This window comes from Eucalyptus grandis, chromosome 4 (genome assembly GCF_016545825.1).
Source record: "Eucalyptus grandis isolate ANBG69807.140 chromosome 4, ASM1654582v1, whole genome shotgun sequence".
NCBI lineage: Eukaryota > Viridiplantae > Streptophyta > Magnoliopsida > Myrtales > Myrtaceae > Eucalyptus > Eucalyptus grandis.
This window is the reverse complement of record NC_052615.1, coordinates 17,337,734-17,344,877: the sequence shown is the minus strand read 5'-3', so window position 1 is coordinate 17,344,877 and position 7,144 is coordinate 17,337,734. Positions and strand designations below refer to the sequence as shown.

Sequence of the window (7,144 nt, the reverse complement as noted above, 5' to 3'; positions counted from 1 at the left end):
TTGTGGCTCGGCTGATCTCGATGAGCCCGAGCTTCGTCGAGATTGACGAGCTCGCGGCTTGCTTGAGCTCGACAAGCTCCCAGCTCACCTAAGGCTGGCGAGCTTGGGATCGACGATGAAGATGGCAACATGACGGCAGGGTAGGCAGTGGCTGCAATCGGTTGGGATCGGAAAGAAAGGTGGTGCTTTGCTCACCCAAGATTTGCGATCGATGAAAGGAGAGAGAATTGAGGATGTAGAGGAGGAAGGCTGTGGATTCAAAGTGAGCTTCCTAATAATCCATTCAGACTCATTTCGTTTCTTACTCTACTTTTTAGGACTCATTTGTGACTTATATTTATTTTTCACTTGATACATATATGACCCATTTTGACTGAAAGTGAGTTATAACATGGATTTATGATCCATTTTGTCCATTGGTGCGTCGCTTCTGCACTTTAACTTCCTAACTTTTGTCCCCTCCAAGCACCAACCCCTCCATGAAGTCATCTCAATCGTCCAACTTGCGATGGAAGTATCTTCTCTGTATAAATTAATCCACAACTTCCAGTACTCCATAGAACGAAATCTTTATTTCCCATCTTTGATTTCATCGATCAAGCTCATCCAAAGTTAGAAGGAAAATTTCGAGAGGCTGCAAACTATGGGTGATGACCGGGCTCTCGTCCACGGTGTACCTGAAGCCGAACCCCTGTTTATTGCCCGCCCGGCGCCTCTCGCCGACTTCTACAATGACCGGATCCGCCCCCTGCTCGATGCAGTTGACAAGCTACGAAACCTGAATGTCATGAAGGAGGGCATACCGCTCCCCACCATCGTCGTCGTCGGCGACCAATCCTCCGGGAAATCAAGCGTCCTCGAGTCCCTCGCCGGCATCAACCTGCCGCGGGGGCAGGGCATTTGCACCCGCGTCCCTCTCATCATGCGGCTCCAAGACAACCCCACGCCGACCGCCCCGAGCTCTACCTCGAGTTCAACGGAAAAGTCGTCCACACGGAAGCGGACAACATCTCCGTGGCCATTAATGACGCCACCGACGAGATCGCGGGCCATGGGAAGGGCATATCGAACGCCCCGCTGACTCTGGTCGTCAAGAAAGACGGCGTCCCGGACTTGACCTTGGTCGACTTGCCCGGAATCACGAGGGTGCCCGTACACGGCCAGCCGGAGGACATCTACGAGCAGATCTCGGAGATGATAATGGAGTACATAAGGCCTGAGGAGAGCATCATCCTCAATGTCTTGTCCGCGACCGTTGACTTCTCCACTTGCGAGTCCATAAGGATGTCGCAAGTAAGTATACTGAGACACGCTTTGCTCCCATACCAATTGAAGACTCGAATAATTTATTTCACTCAAGGAAATGAGTCTATACGATTATTCGCTTTTGTGTTGCAGATGGTGGACAAGACAGGCGGGAGGACTCTGGCGGTCGTCACAAAGGCTGATAAAGCTCCGGAGGGCTTGCTGGAGAAGGTGACGGCGGATGATGTCAATATAGGGCTTGGATATGTGTGTGTGAGAAACAGGATTGGTGCCGAGACCTACGAAGAAGCAAGGCTGGAAGAGGCGAAGCTGTTCGACACGCACCCTCTGTTGTGCAAGATCGAAAAGTCCATCGTCGGTGTGCCTGTCTTGGCACAAAAGCTGACGCAGATTCAAGCCACCATGATGGCCAAGTATCTGCCCGAGATCGTCACGAAGATCAACGACAAGCTGGACACGAACATCGCCGAGCTTGAGAGGATGCCCAAAAATCTGTCCTCGGTTGAGGATGCCATGATGACCTTCATGGAGATCATGGGGTCGGCGAAGGAGTCGCTGAGGAAATTCTTGCTGAGAGGCGAAATAGACGAGTTCCTGGACGAGAAGGACATGCCCTGCACTGCCAGGCTGGCGGAGATGCTGAACCAATACTACGACGAGCTCCGAAACTGGACCGAGAACAACCTGACGACTAACTTCTTATTGGAGGAAATGGAGGTCTTGGAAAAGGCCAAAGGGATTGGCCTCCCGGATGTCCTCCCTCAAACCGCCTTTGTCACCCTTTTGCAGCGGAAGGTGAAGGAGATATCGAGCAAGCTGCCGAGTCTTGTGGTTCGTGTTTGGGACTGCATTGAGGGAGTTGTGATTCAGGCATTGATGCAACACTCGGAGAATTATCCGCAGCTGCAGTCGTCGACGAGAAGAGCGGCGTCCAGTCTAATCAAGAAGATGAAGGGGAAGACGATGAATAGGATGATGAAGATTATAGAAATGGAGAAGCTCACTGACTACACTTGCAACCCTGAGTACCTGTTGGAGCGGAACAAGTTGATGAACGAGCAGGACTATTTATTGAACAACTATAGAAGCTGGAACAGCCTTCAACTCGAGGGGCTTGGGGCTGTCAAAACGACCCATCTCTGGCATCACGACCAGCAGCTGATTCGGCTGGCGTTCCATTTGAAGATGAGGATGACCCCATACTGGAAGATTGTGATGAGGAGGTTTGTCGACATGGTGGCACTGCATCTGCGGTTAAGCGTGCAGAACCTGGTGAACAAGGAGATGGAGAAGGAGATTAGGTGCGAGCTGAGCGGGCCTGGCATCATCAAGAGGATGATGGAGGAAAAGCCGGAGATGGTGGAGAAGCGCAAGAAGCTGAACAAAAACGTCAAGCTGTTGAGGGAGTCTGCGGAGGTGGTGGCCCAGTTCATGAACCGGATCGCTACCGATGGCGATTACAATCGCTAATTAGCATCGTTGCTCTGTTTTTCTTTCTTTCTTTTTTGGCTTGCGAGGGATTATTTGAGGAAAAGATATCTATCGGCTTGTTCTTGTTAGGTTAGGTGGTTCTGTGTGGGATTCTACTGAAGTCTTCAATTAGCTTCCTATGAATAGTTCTTGATGATGTACTAATTCAGATGGCCATGTTTGTCGATCTAGTAGTCAGCTTTAGAATGTTGGTTTTACTGGTGGTTTGTCTTTCTGCAAATGGGTTTCGATGGGCCATGATCAATCAGAAATATCTGAGTTTTAGGGGCAACGTCAAAATTGGCTTTTGAAATCCTAGCGGCCGTATGGTTAAGTTCATATATAAACAGTTCTTATATGTTTTTGAAAGCAAAAGTAAACAATTATTCACGTTAAAACAGTATTGGGATGGTTACGGATAGAATCGATTATCTCAAAAAAAAAAAAAAACAACAGCCAACATAATCTACTATTTTGAAAGCACAAAATTTTTGACTTTTTAAATCGGAAAAGCGATTCTGTCTCTATATCAATTATGGAGACCAAAAATATAATTTTAGATTAACTGAAGGCAAATTTTGACACCACCTTTCTAGATAAGTATATACATTTTTGTTCTTCTTCATATGTATTAATTGAGATTCCTTAAAACCATCTTCAAAATCAATTAGAAGAATAAGTTGTCTTGAAATTCCTTTTATTTATAATTTAAATCTCATCTTGTAAGTGATAAGTGCATTATCATTACCAAAGGATACAAAGTCATCCAGGTTGTAATATGTGTAAGGCTAAAATTCTTAACAATTGTAGTACTTCATATGATTTTCCCTTTTCATAATGTCATAAATATGTACATGATGAATAACGTATTATATATTCCTCATAGCTTTTTTTAATATGTAATCGATATTGAAATGTGTTTCGTTTGTTTATTCTGATAAGTTGATCTTCGGTTTAAACATCTAGTTTATGAGAGAATATTATCATGGAATGATAAAAAAAGAAGAAGAGTATAATTAGAAGTTAGGCATGATAAATATTAGCATAATGAAAATTATGTTAAATAAACCTTAATTATAAAGCGTAACCAAATATCGCTTTTAATTAAGAAACATTTAAATAAACTAAAACAAGTTAAATGGTTGTATTTTTTATAAATGAAAACACAAATAAACATATCCAAACATCACCTTAATCAATTTTCAATTTGTACATTAATTTTTTTTTTGTCAAATCAGTCATTCTCCTATTTGATTAGAAACAATTTGATCCAATCAATGCATAGTTTAATAACGGGCCATTGAATAGTGTAGTCGGATTAAGAATGGGGGCAGTGTCGCCACCCTACTAGCGTCGTGAGAGCGATTGGCCCTCGTCGTGAGTGAGCATACGCCAGCTTGTTTGCCCTCATTTAGATCTGGATGACGGCAAGAGTATTGACCCTCATGAGAGTCGACTGACCCTTTGTTGGCGCAATGGCACCAAAAATGCCCAAGGGCTCTTGCTCATTATGGGCCTGCATGGTAATATTTCTGTTTTTGCCAATTTCTGTTCTTTTATTTTCCGGAACAGGAAAAAGAACAGAAAATCCGTTTGAAGTAAAATTTTTGTTCCCGGGAACAATTTCTCTATTTTTTTTGTTCCCTGAAACAGTTTTGGAACAGAAACAAGAAACAAAAAAGTAGCTTCTTGTTCCCGGAACAATTTCTAGAAATAAGCAAATTTTCTTTTTTATTTTTCTTTTGTTCCTCTTTCTTGCCACGACCATCTCTAATCGGTTGTCGCCGCCTATTGCCAACTGCCGACCATCACCGCACAGCCCATCGGCCACCACCTCCTGCGGCCGCTCGTCCGCCTCCGGCTGCCGTCGGTCGATGGTTGGCGGCCGACGATCGTGCAGCGGCGGCGGCGGCGGCCGGCGGTCGACGGTCGGCAATCCGTGAACAAGAATAAAAAACGAATAAATACAAAAAAGAAACTGTTTTGTACTAAACACATTTATATTCTTTTTCTATTTCAAGAATATAAATTTTGTGTAGTTACTAAACACTTTGTTTTACTCAGAAATTGTTCCTCGGAGTAGAAATAAAAAAGAACTATTTTTGAAAATAAAATGTTTCCTAGCCAAGAAGCCTTACCATGCGCACCCTACGAGGGTTATGGCTCCAGCGTGGCCACCAATGAGGCGTAAGAACTCCCACTTGAGACTTTGACGAGGATTGTTGACCCTCGCTGGGCAAGTGGTGTGGCGGCCATTTCTTTCTTCTCTCGTCACATACTTCCATTTATGCCAATAATGTTATAGAATGATCATTAGTGCCATAAGTTATCTTTTACTAAAAAAGTTGTGTCAAAAGCAAAAAACTGGAGAGAAAAGATAAAAAAGAAAAAATTATGAGGACCACTGTTTGCTGTTTTTTTTTAAGAACGAGGGCATTTTGGAACAGGCTGTGTCTTGCTCTATCTTTGGTTGGATAGTGATCCCTTGATTAGTGAGTTAGAAATATAGATTTCACCCACATTTATTCAAAGTATGAATCTGTCCCGAATAAAAACATTGAAATAGTTTCGGCAAATACAATACTTGACAGGCCTTACATTTGTCGATCCTTAAAGCTTGCCAAAATAAAAGAAAAACAAATGGCTAGGCTAAAGATGCATTTACTCGTTCGATATTCTCAAATTTGACAAAATCTTCAATTTACTCTAAAAAGATGGTCTAAGAAAATTAAAGGAAGGCCAAATTATCCCAAGTAAAAAAGATTTAGCAAACAAAAAATATTGCAAGTGGTACCACTCATGGAGCCGTAACATAGTAGTGTGTTGTTTTTAAGAAAATAATTCAAGAGGCAATTTGATAAGAAAAAAGCAAATTTCTCGATGATAAAGGGGCGTACGCAACCCTTAATTATCTAAGGTAAAAGAATGAAAGGATTTTCTTTCTTGGGCCCAAGCTTGCCCACATAGGCCCGATATGTAGCATTTTCCATTCGTTGCCCAATTACTGAATGAAATTGATAGGTCGTTTAGCTAACATTTTCTCTTAAAACTTTCGGGCCACATTTTATGTATCCAATTGTAAAATATATATTTGTTGGATATTTTCTACACTAAATGGATAAAAACTGCCCGACCGTGTGCACATAAATAACTTGGGGGTGGGGGAGAATGTCTCGGATGTATTGCCAAGTCTTCAATCCAATGAGACAAGGACCATTGGATCGATGGGCATGACTCAAACTCCACGATTGGATCATGAGATGTCGATTGATATCCACCAAGATGTATCTCCACCATCGGATTGGTTGATCGATGACTAAATCTCTCTATCATTAGATTGTAAGGCGGAGTGAATCTCTACCGTTAGATTAGTAAGTGAGATTAGCACGTAGACAGATCTCCACCATGAGATGAGATGTGAGATTTGTAATTAGAGGGACTTTTGTATAAATAGAGGAGTCCTCTTCTCATTTGCATCATCCAACTTTTAAGCAATAGAATACATTCTCTTCTATAGCATTTCTCTCTAAAAAATGGAACTTTATAGTCAAGATTTTGACTCTCCCAGTTACTAAACTAATTAGTAGACTAATACAAAGAAGTTCATTATTAATCACATATCATAGAAAAATTCTCTACACAATGGAACTTTATAGGCAAGATTTTGACTCTCCCATTTAGTAAACGAATTACTAGACTAATACAAAGAAGTTCATTATTAATCGCATATCATAGAAAAATTCCTTGAGGAAATTGATGCTCAAGAATTGAACAATGGAGCTTATTTTTGTCTTCAATAGACTGAATTTTGTCCTCCATGACTTCCCCTTCGACTACAGTAAATGATGGGTTATCGATTTTTCCTTCAGAATCTTTTAGTTAACACTCTCTATTTTTTAGTTTGTGATTGCCTCATCAATCATTCCTTGCCTAACACTCTCTATCTTTCTGTCTATACATGCTATAAACTGCTTTATCAACCTCCTCTCTTAGCCTTAATTTCTCCACTTCCAACTTTTTAACTTCATCTTCAGTTAACCTTATTTCCTCCTCATCCAACCCCTTTACTTCGCTCCAGCAAACTTATTTTGAGAGGCTCAAATAATAAGCTTTTCGTAGGTGCAAAAATTGTGTCAATTAAACATTGCGTGAAAATTAATGCATGATCAAAATTTGGATTTATTTACTTTAGTAAGGTTTGATGCTTAATTTTAACTACAAATATTATCCACATGGTTTCTAGTGAGTTAGGAGTTTCTAAGGGTTTGTCTCGTCCTTTTTTGTTTCCAAATAAAATAGTTGAAGTGAAGAGTGAGGAGGAAAAACAATGCCGTACAGTTGATTCTATTGAAAGCATAATCGATTGTGTACAAAATGAGCATATTGAATTGCAAAATAAGGCCAATGA

General features: G+C 41.5%; 1 pseudogene; it reads left to right on the top strand.

Annotated features, from left to right (window-relative positions):
• Positions 1 to 587: 587 nt before the first annotated feature.
• On the top strand, positions 588 to 2,758 carry LOC104429591 (annotated as a pseudogene).
• The last annotated feature ends 4,386 nt before the right edge of the window (positions 2,759 to 7,144 follow it).